This window comes from Gossypium hirsutum, chromosome D13 (genome assembly GCF_007990345.1).
Source record: "Gossypium hirsutum isolate 1008001.06 chromosome D13, Gossypium_hirsutum_v2.1, whole genome shotgun sequence".
Taxonomy (NCBI): domain Eukaryota; kingdom Viridiplantae; phylum Streptophyta; class Magnoliopsida; order Malvales; family Malvaceae; genus Gossypium; species Gossypium hirsutum.
In genome coordinates this window covers 58,530,110-58,554,999 of record NC_053449.1, presented here as the reverse complement: position 1 = coordinate 58,554,999, position 24,890 = coordinate 58,530,110, and the positions used below count along the sequence as shown (strand labels likewise).

General features: G+C 37.8%; 1 pseudogene; it reads left to right on the top strand.

Annotated features, from left to right (window-relative positions):
- Nucleotides 1-24,890, top strand: part of LOC107889809 (pleiotropic drug resistance protein 3-like) — a 34,827-nt pseudogene that overhangs the window by 6,721 nt on the left and 3,216 nt on the right.

The following is a 24,890-nucleotide window of genomic DNA, read 5'->3' as shown; positions in this document are numbered from 1 at the left end:
CATCATAATCTTTAAAAAAAATCTCTAAAAAATCTGAAATAAATCAAAGTCATGATTATATCTAAAAATAGCTAGATTATGATAACTGCAGCAAATTTTCAACAAATCACGCCAAGCTAACATATGTCTTATTAGTGATATCAGTGGCATCATAAAACTTGGAAGGTGCTGAAGTTTTAAAGTTAAAACTGGCTTGGCCATATCTAATATCCCAAAGTTGGAACTAATGTAATATCCTCTCTGTCGAAACCATTTTTGATTTGGAAAAACGGGGATCGACTTTAAAAATGAAAATGGGAGTCGCCACCGATCTTTTATTAAGGTGTGATCGATTCACCATTAAAATGATTTTGGTCTACGAAGTTGAGAAAACAGGTTCGGGAGTCGTTTACGCACGAAGAAAGGTTTAGCACCCTCGTGACACCCAGAATTGGTACCGTATCAGTTGTTTAATGTCTTAGTGTCGAGAATTTAAAAAATTAGAATGCGATCCTTTGAAAAGAAAATTTTAATAATTGAATTGGAAAATAAGACTTACCTACTTTAAATAAATAAATCGTCACACTTAGTGAGTTAGAGCGCAACGATTTAATCTTCGAAGTTAGATTCATCCTTTTAAAAAAATCATACATTTTGAGAAGGATATTTGGTTATATAGATCATTCGGGAAACCAAGACCCAGTAAGTTAGGGTTCAATTTTCTTAAGATTCCTAAACACCAAATATTTCCTTTATTTAAAAAACGAGATAACAAAATGTCATATCCAGTAAGTTAAGATTCAACATTTTGAAATCTAAAGAATTTTATTTTTAAAAATGTACGTCTTAGAAATAGATACTTGATGATATAAATTCATCGAGAAGAATTGAAGCCCAGTAAGTTAGGGTACAATTCTCTCGAGAATTATTTAACACCAAGCTCCTTTTTGAATTTTGAAATGAAACGATTATAATATTTTAATGGAATGCAATTCTCGCAAAAAGAACATGATTGGATAACGATACATATGATGTAAAAGAAGAAATATAATCTACGTTTAAACTAAGAAACAATTAAATAAGTGTTATACAAATACCAACATTGAATTTAACAACATCATATAAACTTGAACACTAATAAATATGCGACTAATAAATCCAATAAAATAAAAATGTTTAAACAACTAAATGATTATGTTCAAAACTATGTAAAAGAAAAAGGTTCGAAGTTAATACCACACTTTCGCACATATATATGAATACTAAATGTTTGCATATGAATTATATATATTTACAAAAGAATCATATAATTTTATAAAGAAAATACAATTTAAGTTATTCTAAAATTCCTCATTTAAAGAGATAAAGTAACTAATAGATATATTAAAAAAACTATGGAAACAATTATAGTACTAAATTTGAAAATAAAGTATACAACAAAATTTTGAAATAATGTTTAATGAGCTTAATATTTTCAAAATAATAGTTTGCAAGGATTTGTGTATTATTTTCTAAAATTATGCTAATAAAAAGAAATTTGAAGACAATATTAAGCTAAATATCAAAATAATGTTAAAAGATTAAAAAATGAGAATTAATTTGCTTAAAAAATATTTTTTTGAAGATGAATTTAAATATGATAAAAAAATTTTAAGAATGATACAATAATTATAATAAAACATCAAAAAGTAGAGTTTAAATAGACTTTGAACATAAAAAAACGAAATTAAATGAATAAATATAACAAGTTCCAACTAATATTGTATAATGAATTTGAAAGTATTAATAATAAATCAAAATAATAATTTACTAAAATTTAAAACTATGGTAACAATGCATTTAAAATATTATTAAGAATTAAATATCAAAACATATGTTAAATTTTATAATAAATGAAAGTGAAACTAATTCTTTTTTTTTTTAATTTGTTGAAGTTGAAAAAGAAAATTCGATTTGTATTAAATTGAAATCAATTTTAGAATTAAGGAACTAATCAGGCAATTAAACACAAGCGTCAGAATAGTCTCAATCATTACAGAAATGACACCGTTTAAATCTGGACCTAAATGAACATAGAAACAAATACACAATACCGATTACAAATAATTAAAGAAATCCAATCACATTGTATTGACTCTAAACGACGGCGTTTTAATGGCCCCCCTTTTAAACCGAAATAAACCCTAAACTGCCTATCAGTTTCGCTAAAACAAACTTAGGCTAAAAAAAGAAAAAAGAAAAAAATGTGCCGCTCTGCGCACTAAGGGCGCTCAAGCGTCCTCCGATCCAAACCTGGTCTCCGATGACGACGAAAAAGGCCCGAATCGCCACCAGGTAACTTCTAACCCCTTTTTTGTTATTTCCCTTTTCAACAAACACTCAGTAGTGTGCAGAGATCAAGAAATGAAGAGAAAAAGAAAATAAATAAAAAAATGAATAATCTGCGAATGCCCAAGAAAAAGAAACCTCAGATCACCTTTTTAGTATTTCGATCTTTGATTCTGAATGCGTAAAAACATTACAGCGCCCGATTTACAAAATAATGAGAATAAAAAAAATAAAAGGGTTGCCCTATTCTGTTCTATTTCTATTTGCTGCTGCTCCCATGTGTTGTTTTTTTTGCAGGTGTTCAGCCAGCCTGGCAATACGGAGGTGGCCGTTCGGAGGCGCGCGTGGCTGAGAGGCGTGGTGATGCACGTGCGGAGCAACTGCTGCGGCGCTGGATGCTGCTTGCTGCCCTAGGGTTTCTAATTTTCTTTTGGTGTTGGGTTGCTGAAGGCTAGGTTGGGCCAGGGTTAGTTAATTTGGCTAGTGGGTTTGTATTGGGCTTGGGTAAAAATGATTTGGGTCTGGGTAATGGGTTTGTAGCGTCTGGGCTTAGGATCGGGTCTAAGGAAGGTTTTGGGCTAGGTTTATTTGGGCTAATGTAATTGGACATTGGGACCTTTACTTTGATTTGGTTTATTTGTTCATTATTATTATTTTTATTTTTATTTTTTTTGAAACGTATGTGGGCCGGACAAATTTGGATTACTACAACTGCCCATCTTTGCTCATTTTCGTGTAACGGAAATGAAGCAAAGACTAAAAATGGCTAAATTTGCCCGGTTGTGCTGGCCCTTGGTGCTCTTTTTCTTCAAGTTGTCTCATTCCAACCTACTGCATCTTCAGAGGTATGAGAATTGGTGCTTTGATCCACTCCACTGTAACATCAGGGAGATAGGATTCGTAACTCGTAACCTTAATCTACTTAATTGTGATGTCAGGGCAGTGAGATTTGCTGTTGTAGCTTCAATCTATTCCACTGCACCGCTTGGGGGAGTAAGATTCCTGGCTTCAATCTGATGCGATCTACTCTACTGTAACTTCAGAGAGATAAGATCCTTTGTTTTAATCCGCTCCACTGTAATCTCAGGGAGATAGGATTACTAGCTTCAATCTGCTCCGCTGTAATCTCAGGGAGATAAGCTTTCTGGCTTCAACCTGATGCGATCTACTCTACTGTAACTTCAGAGAGATAAGATCATTTATTTTAATCTGCTCCACTGTAATCTTAGGGAGATAGGATTACTAGCTTCAATCTGCTCCGCTATAATCTAAGGGAGATAAGATTTCTTCTTCAGTCTGCCCCACTGTGACTTTAGGGAGATAAGACCCGATGCGGTCTGCTCCACTACTGCTTAAGGAGATAAGATCTATTATTTTAATCCGCTCTACTGCAACTTTAGGGAGATAGGATTGATTTCTTCTGTATGCTCCACTACTCCTTAGGTAGATAAGACTTGTAATTTCCAACCTATTCCACTACTGGTCAGGGACATAGGACTTATAATCTTCGATCTGCTTCACTGTCGACGCAAGAGGGCAAGATCTGCTATCTTTAACCAGCTCCACTGTAACTGATGGAGGCAAGGCTTTGTTTTCGATCTGCTTCACTGTCAATGCAGGAAGGCAAGATCTGCTATCTTCACTGATCTGTTCTCTGGGGAACATGACCTGTATAATGAACCTAATTATGCCTAATGATTAGGACGGCATGATCAAAATAAACCAAATGCTCCTAACTAGACATGTGTGAATGGTGTTTGCATGAATGCAGAATTTTATTTTTCCGAGAATGATCCCGCTTAGGTTGTCATTACTCGAAGTTTATTAAGGCTTTGTGACTGATGTGCTGAACGCCTTCTCGCTTGACCAGCTTTTCAAAGAATCACTTAGTGAGATTGCCCCCCACAGTAAACCTCAAAGTTTAATCCATTGGAGCACAAAATTTGTACCATCATTTTCCCACCGTAATCCAAGGGTAGAAATATGGCTTTCCTCAATCCTCTCTTATCCAATTCAAGGATACAGGATCTGCATCCTTCTGGTCCCTTACACCATTCCTAGGGTGTCGACCAAAGACTCATGCTTAAATAAGGGCTCTCTTCCCCGAGGTAACCTCTTCCTATTGCCTGATGATCATTGCTTTCTTGTTTATTCAAGCTTTGTCACCAACATGGCATCTTGTCAATCAACGCATTTGACAACAAAAATCCAAAGAGAAAGTCTAAATTTAGGCTATTCCTTCCCAAATTTCCAACCTTTAAAATTGGTGTGTTCTAAACAATAGTCCTGTTTTAGGCTCCTATATTATTTAAAAACTTTTCAGAGTAATATGCAAAACTTCCTTTGTGAAAGTTTTATTAGTCCATTAATCATTATTCCAATGCAACATGTTTACAAAATGGTCATAACAACGGATAAGAATAAAGTTGGTTTTGGGCATAGCTCAAAATGAATAAGTTATCACAAATAGTAAAGATGGATAATAAAGAAATCGATTGGGAATGTATATCTTGGAAAAGAAAATTCAACAAATTCAATATAAATAATAGGAGAATTAAGTTCCCAAAATATCGCAGCTTGAACTTCTCTGTATAAACTTTCTAAAGGCCGTTCTGAGTTTGACATGTGTTTAGGAGATCTTCAGTGCTCTGTCGATGCCCTAAGACGTCGTCTATCCATTCCTGTTGATTTAGGCATAGCAAGATTGCAAACACGCCCCGATCTGATCAATATACAAGCTGTTCTAAACACTTCCTACCCCATTCTGATCAATATTTGAGCCGCCCTTTTCGGGTTTTCAACTCAAATCCCCCTTTGGCCTAAGGTGCCTTTTGCGGGTTTTCCCCTTAACCTCTCCATTTTTTTCTCTTTTTTTTTTAGGAATCAAAGCGCCCTTTGCGGGTTTTCACTTTGGTCCCTTTCCTTCAAGTGAAGTATTTCTTGAATGAGTCTGAGTTTACAGGATTTGGCAAGTCTTTTCCATCCATCTCACTTAGAATCAAAGCTCCACCAGAAAAGGCCTTCTTTACGACATAAGGACCCTCCCAATTTGGCATCCATTTTCCTCTAAAATCTTTTTGTATAGGGAGAATTTTCTTCAACACCAGATCCCCTTCGTGGAATTCTCTAGGACGAACCTTTTTGTTATAGGCTCGCATCATCCGTTTTTGATACATATGACCATGTTGGATGGCTCTCAGCCTTTTCCCTTCTATTAAGTTCAACTGGTCGTATCGAGACTGAACCCATTCTGCCTCATCCAATTTCAATTCAGCTAATACCCGAAGAGAAGGAATCTCCACTTCAATGGGTAAAACAGCTTCCATCCTATAAACTAGAGAAGAGGGTGTTGCCCCAATAGAGGTCCTAACAGATGTTCGGTAAGCTAAGAGAGCGAATGATAGCTTTTGATACCAATCCTTGTAGGTTTCAGTCATTTTTCCCACAATTCTCTTAATATTCTTATTGGCCGCCTCCACTGCACCATTCATTTTTGGGCGATATGGGGACGAGTTATGGTGACTAATCTTGAACTGACTACAAACCTTCACTATTGTGTTATTATTCAAATTCAATGCATTGTCGGATATGATTCTTTCAGGCATTCCATATCGACAAATGATCTCCTTTTTCAAGAATTTACTAACTGCCGATTTCGTGACATTTGCATATGAAGCAGCTTCCACCCATTTGGTAAAGTAATCAATGATCACAAAGATGAAACGATGCCCATTCGAAGCCTTTGGTGATATCGGCCCAATAACATCCATCCCCCACATGGAGAATGGTCACGGAGCAGTCATAGCGTGCAAAGGTGAGGGAGGTACATGTATCTTATCTCCATAAATCTGACATTTATGACACTTCTTGGCATAGCTAATGCAGTCCCCTTCCATAGTAGACCAATAGTATCCAAATCTCATGATCTGTCTGGCCATTGTAAAACCATTTGCATGGATTCCACAAATGCCTTCATGGATTTCCTCCAGGATCTTCCTAGCCTCCATGGTATCTACACATCTTAACAACACTTGATCTTTCCCTCTTTTGTACATCACTTCCCCATCTAGGACATACTCAATGGCTATTCTTCTTAACGTTCTCTTGTCGTTTTCTGTCGCTTGATCAGGGTATTTTCGATTCTTCATATACTATAGTATACTCCGATACCAAGGATGATAATCTTTCCCCTCTTCTTCAATACTGCAGCAATGAGCCAGAGCTTCGTATATGCTCATCTGAATAGGCTTCATGATTTCTAACTTGTTCACCTTAATCATCGAGGCTAGAGTAGCCAATGCGTCGGCCATTTGGTTTTCCTCTCGTGGGAGATAACAGAAAGTAATGTCATCAAATTCGTCAATCAATTCAAGAACCAGCTCTTTATAACTGATCAACTTAGGGTCTCTGGTTTCTCACTCTCCTTTGAGTCGGTATATCACCAACGCGGAATCTCCATACACTTTAAGCACTTTGATTTTACGTTCAATGGCCGCACGAATACCCATAATACATGTTTCATATTCTGCCATGTTATTTGTGCAATCGAAGTCCAACTTGCTAGCGACAGGATAATGATCTCCACTTGGGGATACCAAGACTGCCCCAATTTTGTTACCTGTAGCATTTGAAGCTCCATCGAAATTTAACTTCCAGATGTGGTCTATTCGAGGGTTTTCTTCAGTATTTGCCACATACAATAAGTCTTTATTTGGAAAATCAAAGTTCAAAGGCTCATAGTCTTCTAAGGCTCTGCTGGCTAGAAAATCAGCTATTGCACTTCCTTTTATAGCCTTCTGACTTACATATACTATGTCAAATTCAGATAGTAGAATTTGCCATCTAGCCATTCTTCCATTTAAAGCAGTTGATTCCATCATGTACTTTAAAGGATCCAACTTTGAAATCAGCCAAGTTGTATGATACAACATGTATTGCCTAAGTTTTCGGGTTGTCCAAATTAAAGCACAGCATAACTTTTCAATGGACGAGTACCTCATTTCACAATCAGTGAATTTCTTGCTGAGATAGTATATTGCTCTCTCTTTCTTTCCTGTTTCGTCATGTTGGCCCAAAACGCATCCCATGGAATTATCAAACACCGCTAGATACAATATTAATGGCCTATCTGGACTAGGCAGTGATAGTATTAGAGCATTAGCCAAATATTGTTTTATCTTATCAAAAGCTTTTTGGCATTCCTCATCCCATTCTCCCGGGTTATGTTTCTTCAGAAGAAGAAATAATGGATCGCATTTCTCAGTCAATTGTGAAATGAACCGAGTAATGTAGTTCAACCTTCCTAGAAACCCTCGGACATCTTTCTGGGTGTTTGCAGAAGGCAGATCTCGTATTGCTTTAACTTTATCCGGGTCAATCTCAATCCCCTTCCTACTAACTATGAAGCCTAACAACTTTCCTGATCTGGCTCCAAATATGCATTTTGCTGGGTTGAGTTTAAGCTGGAATTTTCTCAATCTCAAGAACAATTTCTTCAAGACTCAGAGATGATCCTCTTCAGTTCTAGATTTTGCAATCATATCATCAATATAGATTTCAATTTCTTTATGCATCATGTCATGAAACAGGGTGACCATTGCCCTTTGATACGTTGCTCCTACATTCTTCAATCCAAAGGGCATTACTTTGTAACAAAATGTTCCCCATAGGGTAATAAAAGTGGTTTTCCTCATGTCCTCTGGGTGCATCTTAATTTTATTGTATCCAGAAAAGCCGTCTATGAAAGAAAATAATGAGTAGCCAGTCGTGTTATCTACCAAGGTGTCAATGTGTGGCAGCGAAAAATTGCCTTTTGGACTCGCCTTATTTAGATCCCTATAATCCACGCACATCCGTACCTTTCCATCCTTTTTGGGAACAAGGACAATGTTTACTACCCATTCTGAGTACTTAACCTCCTGTAAGAACCCAGCATCGAACTGCTTTTTGACCTCCTCTTTTATTTTCAGCACAATATCAGGTCTCATTCTTTTGAGCTTCTGCTGAACTGGTTTGCAATCCTCTTTTATAGGCAAACGATGTACCACAATGCTAGTATTTAGCCCTGGCATATCCTGGTAGGACCATGCAAAAACATCTTTGAACTCTCAGAGTAACTCAATGAGGTCATATTTCGTCTTTGCGGTGATATCAGTTCCGATTTTCACCTCTTTTCCTTCCTCTAGGCTCACAATTTCTAATGATTCCTTATGAGGTAGAATTTGTTTATCCTCTTGCTCCACCATTCTTAACAAGTCCGGAGATACACCACCGTCTTCGTCATTTTCAAAGTCATGAGATCCTTCCAAACACATGCCTTGCTCAAAAAGAGACTCCGTGTTTGAAACAATATCACTCATGTCATTGATATCTGAGGACCTATGGGGATACACCAAAGAAATATACAAAGTATAAATTTATGAATAACCAAAGAAATATACAAAGTATAAATTTATGAATAATTATTTGCACGATTAGGTTATAAATGAAAAATATTTGGAAAACAATTAATCAAATGGAATATATTTACTTTCTTAGAAATAATAAAAGAATAACTGCTCGAAATGAATGCAAAGATGTATTTTATTAGGATAAAAATATTCAGACTTAAGCCTACTTCACAAAGGATTTCTTGTCATTCTTAGGCTAAAAACAACAATAATGTTTTGAACATTACTCTGAATAAGCTCTAAAGACTACAGGTATTTCTTCCGCAGTCCAATTGTTTAGCTCACTCCCAGGTTCGTAAGGGCCGGTCTCCAACAAGGACCTTCTTTCAGCTGTCTCTATAGCATTGATATGAACTTTTTCCAACATCTCTTCAATGCCTTCCCTTCTGGACACCCATCGCTCAGGGTAGATAAACCCACCTGACACAAAAGATTTAGATATGTGAGGGAAGGTCAAAGGCTCCCACTTGACTTCCTCTCCACTTAGACGTGCCCTTCTTCTCTCCTGCCTTTTCTCCACTTCTTTTCTCATTTGTTTCATATCTGGCTTGTAACCTAAGCCAAAACGATCAAACTTTCCCTTCAGCATGAGCGCTTCAACCCTTCCTTGAAGGTACTTCCCCAACCCTTTTCCTGGCGAAGCTCCTCTGCCTACCATCAACCGCAGACCCATCTCAGTAGTTTTGGATATCTTTGGTACCGGGATCCTATTTCCTTGAGTGATAAACGTGGTGTTCACAAATTCCAAGGACCGAAAAGAACATTCCACTGTCTCATCATTGGTCTCTACATAAGGTGCATCACCCGTTACCATTGCGATAATATCCTCCTCCGCACTTATTGTCACCAATCGACCCCCTGATATTAGCTTCACCTTCTGATGTAATGATGAAGGCACTGCTCCAGCCGAGTGTATCCACGGTCTCCCCAATAAACAACTGTAGGAAGGCTTAATATCCATTACTAAAAAGTCCACCTCATAAGTAATTGGGCCAATTCTTAATGGTATTTCAATTCTTCCTACAACTCTCCTTTCTGTTCCATCAAATGCCCTTACTATATTCTGGCAGAGTTTCATATGTGAACTGTCCATAGGTAATCGATTAAGAGTGGACAAAGGTAATACGTTCAATGCGGATCCATTATCAATCAAAACCCCCGGTAATGTGTCTCCTTGACATCGGGTAGTAATGTGTAGAGCCTTAGTAGAACCCCTACCTCCAGACGGTATTTCATCACCGTTGAAGAAGATAAAATTGTCAACACTTATATTGTGGATCAAGCGATCCAATTTATTGACTAAGATGTCCTCGGCCACGTATGTTTCGTTTAGTACTTTCATCAGCACATTTCAATGTACTTCCGAACTTAGGAGCAAAGCTAATACAGAAATACGGGCCGGCTGTTTGTGCAGTTACTCCACAACACTGTATTCACTGTGTTTTAAAAACTTCAAAAACTCCTTTGTTTCCTCTTCTTTTATTGGTTCATTTACAAATGGCTCAGATTCCACCACCTTCCCTTTCCTCTGTTCCACCGTCGGAGTCAATTCTCCTGGAAGTTCTGCTCGAGTATCATAACGTTTCCCATTACGTGTATAGGAACCCCTTTCCTGGTATTCTTTTACCATATTACCCTCATCCGTAATTTTATGGGACCATTTTGTCATCCTTATATGTGAAACTTGACGGTTTCGTGATTACAATTTTTGGTGTTACCTGAGCCCTAGCCTCATTACTCTTAGGGCGTGAGATAATAACTATAGGATGATTTATTTTTGGGGTCACCGCTCCCGACTCTGTCGTGCATATGCTCCTCCTTTCTTCCGCATCTTCATAGAACCTCATCTCCTTGTTATACATCATGCTTTGAACCAAAGCCCTGAATCCTTCACATTCTTGGATTTCATGCCCTGTTTTATGGTGAAATTCACAATAATTTCCCATCTCATACCCTTCCTTCAAATCTAAAATAACTAACCCTCTTTTTGCCATCTCTTTCCATACCCATTTCAATAGAGTTCGTACTTCAGCGATGTTAGTCTTGACTTCTTTCCCTATGCCTTCGCTCAACATATTCACTCCATTATCATCATGATTGGGCAATAGACCTTCTGTGCTAGGTGAGTCATCAAATTTGACAACACCCAATTTTATAAGTCCTTCTACAACCTTCTTGAAAGCGGTACAATTTTCTATTGAGTGTCTTGAAATCCCTGCATGGTAGTCACATTGAGCGTCCGTGTCATACCATTTTGGATACGTGGGTTGTAAAGGACTCAGGTACAATGGGCAACAACATGTGCATTAAATAACTTTTGATACAGCTCTTTATATGTTATTGGAATGGGAGTGAACTGGGGCTTCTCAGTATTTTGCCTCATTCCCGATTCTTGTTTCGGTCAGCCTTGTTGATGAGCAACCATCTTCCTTGATTAATTCACCATAATTTATTTACTGTATGCGTTCACATTGTTTACTTCACCTTCTCTTTTCTTTGAAGCTGACCTTCGATTATTCTCCCCACCATCTATTTTTCCACTTTTAATAGCATGTTCAATCATTTCGCCATTCATGATTATATCCGCGAAACTCTTTGAGGCACTTTCTAGCATGTGCGTGATAAACGGCGCCTTCAATGTGTTGATGAATAGCATCGTCATTTCATTTTCCAAAAGTGGTGGCTGAATTTGAACTGCAATCTCTCTCTACCTCTGTGCATACTGTCTAAAACTTTCGTTTGATTTTTTTTCCAAGTTCTGCAAAATAATTCTGTCAGGTATTATTTCAGATACATGACTGTATTGCCTCATAAAAGCCTGCGCAAAATCCCTCCAAGTGTTGATTTTCGCCCGGCTCAACTGGTTATACCATTTAGACGCCACTCCTGTGAGACTTTCCTGGAAGCAATGTATTAATAATTGATCATTATTAATATACCCCGTCATTCTCCTACAGAACATAGTGATATGGGCTTTGGGGCAACTGGTCCCACTATATTTCTCGAATTTCGGCATCTTAAATTTGTAAGGAAGCACCAAGTCCGAGACCAGACTTAGATCTTTTGCATCTATTCCATGGTAACTTTCAGTGTTTTCTATCGCCTTAAACTTCTCTTCAATCCATTTTCATTTCTCCTCCAACTGTTTTGGTAATTCTTCTTTCTCTTTATCCTTTTCAGCTACTTCATCGAAGTCCGGGATAGCAAGATTAACTAGGTTTTCACCAGGGTTAGAATCTGATCCAGCTTGGGAGTTCATCGGTATTAGAGTATCAGCCTGAAACAGTTGAGCTTTATTGAAATAAAAGATCTACGCGGCTGCACCTCAGTATGAACCTGCGCATGCGGAGGCGTAAAGCCTGGAGGATAGGTGGGTCCAATCTTGTCTTCTTCTTCATCATTGATCATAGGGTCTTTCCCCTTATTTAATCCTTTTAATAATTGCGTCAGCTCAGTCATCATATCCTTTTGAGACTCCAGCATCTTTTCCATCATGTCCTGTTGAATTTTTTCCAATTGTTCCTTCATTTGTATCTGTAACTGATTTTGCATTTTCTTTTGAAGTCGCTCCAACTTTTTCAATCGTTGATCCATAATCTTTGATTTTGCACGGGTACCATAGCGGTGTTTGGTTGATGAGTTTTTGTCGGTTTCCAGATTGACTGAAGCACAATTTTAACCAATTAAAACCCCTTTTAATAATTTTAAATGCATATGATGTGATGCAGATGTATGAAATGAATGCAAAAAGGAGCGTCAATTCTGATTAAATTTCGTTTTAGAAAACTTTATTGATAAACAAAATTCTTTACATAAAATGGATTACAGATATCGTTTTGCCCTAATGCTCAGAGCTCTAACTTCTTTCAACAATGAAGCTAACTCCTGACCCCGATCCGATTCTAGTTCGTACTTTACACTTAAAACATCAGTCTGAACTGCCATTGTTTGCAAATGATCAGCTACTTCCCGAACCTGAGCAATAGCTCTGCCCATAATGTAATCCCTGTTCTGAATTTGATTCTGCGAATGAAGAAGTTGCTCCCTCCAACGCTCTTCGTTTCCTTCCAAGGATTCGATCCGTTGCCTACAGCCTTGTAATGTGTACTCCAATTCTTCTATCCTCTTTTTCAATTCTTCAATCTTGCAAAGACTTGTTCTTAATTCCACTACAGAATTACGACTCCTATACGTAGTAAGTGATTTCTCGAGTTTTGCTATTCTAGCTTTCAGGTCCGCCTGATAATTTTGAGTTTCTAAAACCTGCCGCTCTAAGGTCTCTTTCTAAACTTGAGTCTCTCGGGACTTTCTTTCCCACCGATCGACTTTTCTTCTTTCTTCCTGGATCTCCTGCCGCCACTGTTCTGAAGTCTTTCCTATCCCGGCAGTTTTCATTGATACTCGTAACCTCTTGTAGTCCGTCTTTAAGCTATCGAGATCCTCCTCTACTTTATTCTTCCCCTTCTTTAATTTTTCAGCTTCTAATTTTTGGACGTCAACGTCTAGCCTTAAATGCATCTTCTCCTCTTCCAACTGTACTATTTTCTTTTCAAGCTCTAAATTCCTGTTTTCAAAATCTTGTTTTATAATCTCCAACTCTGATGAGATCACCTGTAGATACTCTTCCATTGGTCGAACACTCTCCAGGTTTAACTCCGGGATATTATCATTAATCCTTTTACGTCGCCATTCACCATACTCTGGAGTTGTCATCGAACCCACAGCTAGCCTTTTCATCCTGTGAACCTGATTCCAAGCCTGAGAAATTTCCTTTACCTTTTTCTTGTAATTGTCTCCTCGGTACGAGAACTCACATTGAGCTAAATCATATGTTGCCGGCACAAACTGTCTTGAATTGTATTGCCTTAGGACCAGCAAAGGTCCATATCCGACGGCTCCCCAAATCCCAAGCAACGGAACCCAGTCAAAGCTTCCACAACGGTAGAGAATTCCATCAGGAATCAACCAAGGAGCTCTCCATTCCATATCATCCTCTTGAAGATTTTACAGAATTGCTATCCAATTTTCTTCTGATATATCGTCCCTTCTGGGGGTAGCCACTATCTCCTTTAACGGGGAATAATGCTCCGAGAAAACCCGATATGAAACTTTGTCCACCTTCCAGAAATGACTATGGAACCAGGCTATCAACAGTTGCGCACAACCTATAAATCTGCCTTCACCAGCTCGCCTACACGCATTCAAAGATCTAAACGTTTTAGCCAAAATCGCAGGAACAGGTGTGACCCCTTTACCCAACCGATCAACAAGATCTGAAACGGGTTCGTCAACATGCCCCAGTGCCCTTGGGAAAATCATTAATCCGTAGATACTCAAAGCAAACACATCAACCTTCTTTTTCTCATCAGGATGTGCTAGGATCAAGTCTCGCAAATTCCTCCATAGGATACATTTACACTCGCTCTTCTGTTTAATCATGGCTGTGATCCATTGTTCGCTCATTCCCATAATACTCATTAATTTCATCCAAAATTCTGGGACATACGCGGCTTTGGAATATACTTTATCAACTTGAAGCCTAGGGCAGTGCAGTAAAGCCATATATTCCTCTACTGTAGGCACCAAATCTACATTTCCAAAAGTAAAACAGCTATATGTAGGATTCCAATATTGAGCGAGAGTGCGAAACAGTCGTTCATCCACCTTGATGTTAAGTAAATACGGTAAGTCCCCATAATTAGAATAGAACAACTACTTGGTTTCATCACCCCACCGATCCCAAATCTCACTCAACTCTTGAAGGCTATTTTGCGTCACACTAATACGAGTGTAGTCCCAAAGCTCTGACACATAATCCTTAGCTAGATTGTCTCCCTTTTCCAATTGCATTTTCTCTGACCATACACGGACAATGGCATTGTCTTCCACTTTATTAAGAAAATCGTTTGCCATGACAATTTTCTAATTTGGTAACTGAACTTGAATCGACACTCCTTGAAAATATGCAATGACATGCAACATATCAACAAAACGAAAACAAGTCAGTATAACACCACAACAATTCAAATCAAGTATAAGAAAACCAAGCACCTATCCGGGTAACTGCTAGAGGTTGGAACAATTCTAACCAGGTTGGTTTCTTAAGTCAGCTACATGAGGTTTGGTTCTAGAGTCAAGGTACCTGAACCAGCAGATTCCTCGATCTTCACCTCTTATAAGCTCATACAGACCGAGTTCAGTTCAGGGGAATACATTTCCCTATGGCTGCATGAAGATGAAAATCTCACGAAGACATAGGTACGGATGTATCCCGAAAGTGATTCACTATCCTGCATAGAGGTGAAAACCTCACGAAGGAGTAGCTTCTCACTTTCACTTAAAAGGACAAAACAATCTTATGCAGTATGATGCCAAAATATACAACTCAATTTACAATAATCATGCAAGCAAATGTAAAGAAAAGATTGTAATTTTTCAAATCAATTTTCGACAATAAGACAGAAAACAATCAATTTTACGACTTGACTCTCTAAAGTCCCCAGCAGAGTCGCCAAGCTGTCGAAACCATTTTTTATTTGGAAAAATGGGGATCGACTTTAAAAATGAAAATGGGAGTCGCCACCGATCTTTTATTAAGGTGTGATCGATTCACCATTAAAATGATTTTGGTCTACGAAGTGAGAAAAGTGGTTCGGGAGTTGTTTACGCACGAGGAAAAGGTTAGCACCCTCGTGACGCCCAGAATTGGTACTGTATCAGTTGTTTAATGTCTTAGTGTCGAGAATTTAAAAAATTAGAATGCGATCCTTTGAAAAGAAAATTTTAATAATTGAATTGGAAAATAAGACTTACCTACTTTAAAGAAATAAATTGTCACACTCAGTGAGTTAGAGCGCAACGATTCAATCTTCGAAGTTCGATTCATCCTTTTAAAAAAATCATACATTTTGAGAAGGATATTTGGTTATATAGATCATTCGGGAAACCAAGACCCAGTAAGTTAGGGTTCAATTTTCTTAAGATTCCTAAACACCAAATATTTCCTTAATTTAAAAAACGAGATAAGAAAATGTCATATCTAGTAAGTTAGGATTCAACATTTTGAAATCTAAAGAATTTTATTTTTAAAAATGTACGTCTTAGAAATAGATACTTGATGATATAAATTCATCGAGAAGAATTAAAGCCCAGTAAGTTAGGGCACAATTCTCTCGAGAATTATTTAACACCAAGCTCCTTTTTAAATTTTGAAATGAAACGATTATAATATTTTAATGGAATGCAATTCTCGCAAAAAGAACATGATTGGATAACGATACATATGATGTAAAAGAAGAAATACAATCTACGTTTAAACTAAGAAACAATTAAATAAGTGTTATACAAATACCAACATTGAATTTAACAACATCATATAAACTTGAACACTAATAAATATGCGACTAATAAATCCAATAAAATAAAAATGTTTAAACAACTAAATGATTATGTTCAAAACTATGTAAAAGAAAAAAGGTTCGAAGTTAATACCATACTTTCGTACATATATATGAATACTAAATGTTTGCATATGAATTATATATATATATTTACAAAAGAATCATATAATTTTATAATGAAAATACGATTTAAGTTATTCTAAAATTCCTCATTTAAAGAGATAAAGTAACTAATAGATATATTAAAAAAACTATGGAAACAATTTTAGTACTAAATTTGAAAATAAAGTATACAACAAAATTTTGAAATAATGTTTAATGAGCTTAATATTTTCAAAATAATAGTTTGCAAGGATTTGTGTATTATTTTCTAAAATTATGCTAAGAAAAAGAAATTTGAAAACAATATTAAGCTAAATATCAAAATAATGTTAAAAGATTAAAAATGAGAATTAATTTGCTTAAAAAATATTTTTTGAAGATGAATTTAAATATGATAAAACAATTTTAAGAATGATACAATAATTATAATAAAACATCAAAAAGTAGAGTTTAAATAGACTTTGAACATAAAAAAACGAAATTAAATGAATAAATATAACAAGTTCCAACTAATAGTGTATAATGAATTTGAAAGTATTAATAATAAATCAAAATAATAATTTACTAAATTTTAAAACTATGGTAACAATGCATTTAAAATATTATTAAGAATTAAATATCAAAACATATGTTAAATTTTATAATAAATGAAAGTGAAACTAATTCTATTTTTTTAAAAATTTGTTGAAGTTGAAAAAGAAAATTCGATTTGTATTAAATTGAAATCAATTTTAGAATTAAGGGACTAATCAGGCAATTAAACACAAGCATCAGAATAGTCTTAATCATTACAGAAACGACGCCGTTTAAATCTGGACCTAAATGAACATAGAAACAAATACACAATACCGATTACAAATAATTAAAGAAATCCAATCACAATTGCAGTAAACGTAGACGGACCCTTCAAAAAAATAAACCAAACGATCTATAAAGCGCGGATCCTTCCCGGACCGGGTCACCGCTGGGTCGGGTATTCAGAACGATGCCGTTTAGGAGTCATTGTATTGACTCTAAACGACGGCGTTTTAATGGCCCCCTTTTAAACCGAAATAAACCCTAAACTGCCTATCAATTTTGCTAAAACAAACTTAGGCTAAAAAAAGAAAAAAGAAAAAAAATGCGCCGCTCTGCGCACTAAGGGCGCTCAAGCGTCCTTCGATCCAAACTTGGTCTCCGATGACGACGGAGAAGGCCCGAATAGCCACCAGGTAACTTCTAACCCCTTTTTTGTTATTTTCCTTTTCAACAAACACTCAGTAGTGTGCAGAGATCAAGAAATGAAGAGAAAAAGAAAATAAATAAATAAATGAATAATCTGCGAATGCCCAAGAAAAAGAAACCTCAGATCACCTTTTTAGTATTTCGATCTTTGATTCTGATTGCGTAAAAACATTACAGCGCTCGAATCAGTCTTCTTATAGCCCGATTTACAAAATAATGAGAATAATAATAAAAAAAATAAAAGGGTTGCCCTATTTTGTTCTATTTTTATTTGTTGCTGCTCCCATGTGTTGTTTTTTTTGCAGGTGTTCGACCAGCTTGGCGGTACGGAGGTGGTCGTACGGAGGGGCGCGTGGCTGAGAGGCGTGGTGATGCACGTGCGGGGCAACTACTGCGACGCTAGATGCTGCTTGCTGCCCTAGGGTTTCTAATTTTCTTTTGGTGTTGGGTTGCTGAAGGCTAGGTTGGGCCAGGGTTAGTTAATTTGGCTTAGTGGGTTTGTATTGAGCTTGGGTAAAAATGATTTGGGTCTGGGTAATGGGTTTGTAGTGTCTGGGCTTAGGATCGGGCCTAAGGAAGGTTTTGGGCTAGGTTGATTTGGGCTGATGTAATTGGACATTTTGACCTTTACTTTGATTTGGTTTATTTGTTCATTATTATTATTATTATTTTTATTTTTTTTTGAAACGTATGTGGGCCGGACAAATTTAGATTACTACACTCTCTAATATACATCTTTCAGGATGGCTCTACTACTTGGTCCTCCAGGATGTTGGAAGACCTCCTTGTTGAAGGCACTTTTTGGAAATCTAGACCAATCGCTTCAGGTATGCACATATCACCGCTAATTTACTTCAATTTGTGAAGCTTATCCATATGATTACATATCCTGCTAGATTGATATGCTGAGTGACTGTGTTCTCGTGTTGGCTTGGCTACCAATAGCTCACAAGAGAAGTTTCATATAACGGATACAAACTGGAAGAGTTTGTGCCCCAAAAAACTTGTGCATATATAAACCAAAATGACTTTTACATTTCTAAGATGACAGTGAGGGAAACACTTGATTTCTCATCCCATTGTCAGGGTGTAGGAAGCCATGCAGGTATATGTCTGTTTTCCCTCAACTATTATATATACCTAATCATGGCCTTAGATTTTGCACCATGTTCTCTATGTGTATGGTTTTATTTCACAGAGATGATGATGGAAGTTAGTAAAAGAGAGGCAGAGGCAGGAATTATCCCCGATCCAGTAATTGATGCTTATATAAAAGTGCGTGCAGAAACAATATAAATTACTGTATTCTCATATATCTTGCTAGCTGGTAGTTAGTAGTATTAACGAATTTATTAAAAACATAAACGATTTATATGGTTTGTGTTTCATCATCATAGGCAACATCTGTCAAAGGGCTAGAGGCAACACTTCAAACTGACTACATATTAAAAGTAATTATATTACTCCTGAATGCATATTTTGTATCACTCCTCTCCTTCATGCTAACATGTTTAACAATATTTCCTGCATTTCGATCAGATCCTTGGACTCGATATATGCGTCGAAACATTTGTTGGTAATGCCTTAATAAAAGGTATCTCTGGTGGCCAGAAGAAAAGATTGAGTACAGGTAGTGAATTTGGTGGTGTATGTAAATAGCAAAGTTTAGCAGGGAATTAATTAGCCCAAAATAGATAAATATTAATCTTCCAATCATTCTGAGTTTAGCTTGAATATGTTTTCTCTCAAACATGCAGGGGAGATCGTTGTAGGTCCCATAAAAACTTTGTTTCTGGATGAAATAACAAATGGACTTGACAGTTCCACTGCCTTTCAGATTGTTGCTTGTCTTCAGCAGCTTGTACACATGATAGATGCTACTCTATTAGTTTCACTGCTACAGCCCGCACCAAAAATTTTTGATCTCTTTGATGATATTATCTTGATGGTAGAAAGGAAATTTTTGTATAATGGACCACGTGATCACATTCTAGACTTTTTTGAGAACTGTGGGTTTAGATGTCCTCCACGGAAAGCGGTTGTGGACTTCCTTCAAGAGGAAAGTGAAATCAAGTTTTTGATAATTCTTTTCCCTTTCCTACAGTGCAGTGTAGTATCTTGCTTCTACACTTTGAAAGTATTTTGGTTTGTATTGTGCAGGTTGTAAGCAAGCAAGATCAAGCACAATACTGGTACAACACTGAGCTGCCCTACTCATACTTTTCAGTTGATGTGTTCTCCAGGAAATTTAAGGCATCCTCCTTGGGGAAGAAGATAGATGAGGATCTCTTAGAACCATACGACAAGTCCCAATTCTATAAGGATGCCCTTTCCTTTACTAACTATTCTGTTTCTAAATGGGAAATCTTTAGAGCTTGAATGTCAATGGAGCTTCTTCTTTTGAGAAGGAACTCAATTTTTTACGTATTCAAAATAACTTAGGTGATGACTTTATTTAACTCACTCCTTTCCATTTCATCAATCAAGTTTCATGCCCAAACAGTTTCAAGCTTCAAGAACATATTGATAGAACTGAAAATTTGGGGTCAAATTTTCAGGATGAAGTTTGCAACAAGCAACCTTAGTCGTAAAGCGTATGAACTTTGAAATATTAAAATTATCTTCTTTTGGCAGCTTGTAATCGTAGCATGTATCACAATGACAGTATTTTATAAGACACGGATGGATATCAATATTGTTCATGCAAATTACTACCTGACTGCGCTGTTTTACACGCTCATGATACTTGTGGTGGATGAGCTTCCGGAGGTGTACATGACAATTTCAAGACTTCAAGTTTTCTACAAGCAGAAAATGTTATGCTTTTACCCAGCTTGGGCTTATGCAATTCCAGCAGTCATTGTAAAGCTTCCCATGCCTTTTTTGCATTCCCTGATTTGGATATCTATCACTTATTTCATGATAGGATACACTCTTGAGGTTTCAAGGTGAGTACATGTTCTAAAAGAGAAATTTTAAAATAAACTGTTTTAGCCAAGGAAGTTCTACTCTTCTTATGCAACCTAACTCCATAAGAGGGAAAATAAATGTTGGTGAGACTGAATGTTGATCATTTGCGCTGTTTTCAGGTTTTTCTGCCAGTTTGTGACATTTGTTGCTGTGCAATTAACAGGAATATCCTTGTTCCGATTCGTGGCCTCCGTCTTCCAAAATTTTTATTCTGCTGTGGCAGCTTCTGGCCTCATTATCTTTTTACACTATTTATTTTGTGGCTTCGTAATCCCACGGCGTAGAGTTCTTCCTACCTCTTATTGATCAATCTATTTAAATGATCCATGTAAAATAATGCATACTTATTAGTATTTTTTCATTTGTTACAGCATCCTGGCCAGGTTGGATGAAGTGGCTTTTCTGGGTTTCTCCTATATCATATGCAGAGATAGCATTTTCTGGAAACGAACTTCTTACACCACGATGACAACAGGTGAGTTTCATTGGTTTAAATGGGTTTTATTATTCAGGTAGTTAAACAGCCTTCTTGAAAAGAATGAGGAATTCTCACAGATTTCTTGCTAGTAATATATTTGACAAGCGTTAAGCATATCAGATTGAACGAGTCCAATGAATTATATTAGAGATCAGCTTCTTTCCTCCCAAAGAAGATGCTGCTGGAAAGTCTCCACGAGTGTAATTAATATAATGGACTGAGTTGTAGGGAACATGCTATTTCCATTGTTGATCATCTAAAGCAGTCACCTGCAAGATCACAAAGATATGTTAACAAGGAAAATGGTTGTTTGACTGACATGATGCTTAATGAAAGCTCACAGCAATACAGAAAGTGTACCCTGTATTGGTGCTGTAACTGAAACTAACAGATTCAGTACAGACTTGTCGAGCAAGTCTCGAGACTTGCTGAGCAAACAAGAGAATTCGAGCAAGAGAAAGGAAGAAAAGCTAAGAGAAAATGAAGAGAAAAATTGATGAACAAACAGAACTTCATTCATGAATTGCATAATGGCACAATGCCAATACATAAACCAGGCACTAAGCTTGTCAAAAACAGCAAGTAATTACCTAAACATCACCTACCTCCACTAATGACATGGAAACTTGAAATTTTGGCTTGTAAACTTATACAAAGTTGTGTTTACAGCTCATACATAAGCTAATTACATCAGTCAACAACCTAACTTAGTTAGAAATGAACTAAGATTACATTTCATTGACTAGGAATTACAAAATAAACAAAATAAGCTTGCATCAGCAGCTCCTGCATGTCTTGGTCTTCATGGCCTGCATGCTGTCGAGTTTGCTGCATGCTGAACCAACTTCATCACTCCTCCTTGGTTTGCATGGAGCAAACACCTAGTTTCTTTCTTAGACATTCGAACCTTGTGACACTAAGGGCTTTGGTTAAAATGTCTGCAAGTTGATCCTCTGAATTACAGTGGATCAGCTTTACTTCCTGAGCTTGCTCCATTTCTCGAACAACATGCAACTTGATGCTGAACTGTTTTGTTCTTCCATGGAACACTGGATTTTTAGCAATTGCTACTGCAGATTGGTTGTCACAGAAGATCTCAGTAGCTTCCTCTTGATGCACATTCAAGTCAGCCAATATTTTCCTTAGCCATATGGCTTGGTTGACAGCACTTGCTGTTGCCACATACTCTGCTTCAGCAGTAGATTGAGCTACTAGACTTTGCTTCTTTGAGCTCCAGCAAAACATGGCTGAACCAAGGTTAAAAGCATACCCTGAGGTGCTTTTCATGTCATCTATCGAGCCAGCCCAGTCACTATCAGTGTAGCCAACCAGCTTTAGATTTCCTTCTTTGCTGTACTTCAAACCATAGTTTAAAGTGCCTTTGACATATCTCAGCACTCTCTTTGCAGCTTGGAAATGCTTCTCATTGCAGCAATGCAAGAACCTTGAGAGCAATCCTACAGCATACATGATGTCTGGTCTAGTGGCAGTCAAGTATAGCAAGCAACCAACTAGACTCCTGTAGGTTGTTTCACATACTTTCTCAAAATCACCTTGGCTCGATAGTTTTTCTCCAACAGCAACAGGTGTTTTAGTTGCCTTGCTGTTTTGCATGGAGAACTTGGTCAGAATCTTTGTGGCAAAGCTTCTCTGGCTTAGAAATATCTCATTCTGTACTTGAGACACCTCCATTCCAAGAAAATAGGACATCTCCCCAAGATCAGACATTTCAAACACTTCCTGCATCTTGGTCTTGAAATCAGCCAGCACTACTCGATCTCCTCCTGTCACCAGAAGGTCATCAACATACAAGGACACAATGAGTTGTATTTGTGTCCCTTGTTTTTTGACATACAGTGTTGGCTCACTCTTGCTTCGATCGAATCCCAGATCAGTCAAGTAGCCATCGATTCTGCTATACCAAGCCTTGGAGCCTGTTTTAATCCATATAGGGCTTTCTTCAGTTTGTAGACCATATGCTCTCTGCCAGCTATTTCAACCCTTGTGGTTGTTCAACATAGATGTCTTCATCTAAGAAACCATTCAGAAAGGCTGATTTCACATCAAGTTGATGGATCTTCCATTCGAGCTGTGCTGCTAAGGCAATCAGCAGTCTGATGGTGTCGAGCCTGGCCACTGGTGCAAAGGTCTCCAGGTAGTCCAAGCCATACCTCTGACTGAACCCCTTGACAACTAGCCTTGCTTTCAGCTTGTTCAAGGTACCATCAGCATTCTGCTTGGCTTTGTACACCCATTTCACCCCAATCACCTTCCTTTTGACTGGCCTTTCAACCAATTCCCAGGTCTAGTTCTTCTCAATCATGCTGATCTCCTCAGCCATTGCCTGCTTCCACCCTTGCTGAGCCTCAGCCTCTTCAAAGTTGCTTGGTTCAGCTATGGCTACATGAGCCCTTTCATAAATCGCAGCCAATGGCCTTATTCCTCTGACTGGTTCATCATTAATATCCATTTCAGGGACATTTTGGTCTGGCTCAGCTTGGTCTGCTTGGTCTGCTGCAAGTTCTTCAGAAACTTCTTCTGGTTCATGTCTTTCCCAGTTCCAACATAACCTCTCATCAAATACCACGTCCCTGCTTACTGACACTTTGTTTGTTGAAGGATCTAAAATCCTATAGCCCTTGTTAACAGTGCTATAGCCCACCAAAACACCAGGTCGAGCCCTTTCAGACAATTTGTCCCTTTTAACAGCAGGTACATGTGCATAACAGATGCATCCAAAGACCTTCAGATGAGCCAGTGATGGCTTGAAGCTAAACCAGGCCTCGAATGGGGTCTTTTGATCCAAAGCCTTGGTTGGAAGTCTATTTTGAATGTATGTTGCAGTGTTAACTACTTCTGCCCATAGTGCTTTAGGCAGATTCTTCTGAATCATCAAGCACCTGGCCATATCCATCAAACTCCTATTCTTCCTTTCACTTACCCCATTCTGCTGAGGTGTATATGTGTTGGTAAGTTGATGTTTGATGCCCGCCTTATCACAGAAGGCTTGGAACTGAGCTAAGGTGTACTCAGTCCCATTATCAGACCTTATGGTCTTCACCTTGCAGCCTGTTTCAGTCTCAGCAGCAGTTTTGAACTTCCAAAACACAGTGACCACCTCTGATTTCTGTTTTAAGAAGTAAATCCAGCAATATCTCGAGAAATCATCAATGAACAGTATGAAATACCTGTTTCCACTTAATGACTCAGTCTTCATAGGGCCACACACATCAGTATGCACCAGTTGGAGTTTTTCAGAGGCTCTCCAGGCTTGATTCGAGGGAAATGGGAGTCTGGCCTGCTTTCCTAGCTGACATACTTCACATACATCATCATGGTCCACTGAGTTGATGAAGTTTTTAGCCAGGTCTTCTCTGATCATTCGGGCCATCGATATGAAGTTGGCATGTCCCAGTCTTTGATGCCACAGCTTGGATTCATCTGAAGTGGCTGTGTAGGCAATGTCTGATTCTTTGTCCAGTCAACCACAAAGCTCTTATCAGCCATGGGGACTGCCATCAGTTTGGATCCACTTGGATCACTGATTTGGTACTGGTGGTCTTTAAACACAACTGAATAACCTTTTTCCAGCAACTGAGCTATGCTGAGCAGGTTTCTGTCAATTTCAGGCACCAACAGCACATTTGAAATCACTTTGGTACCTGTAAGGGTGCATATCAGCACATCACCCTTGCCTTCAGCTTGAATAAAATGACCATTTCCTATCTTGACTTTAGTTCTGCAGCTTCTGTCTAAAGACTTGAAGATTGCAGCATCAGGTGTCATGTGGTTGGTGCATCCACTGTCTAGGAGCCAACCAGATGAGGACTTTTCCTGAGCAGCTGAGCATGACACAGCAAAGACTTGCTCCTCTTGGTCACTGTCCTCCTTAGCTACTCGAGCCTCAGCTTTCATCTGTTGAAACTGATTGTGCCTTGATTTGGCCTTGCTCTTACAGAC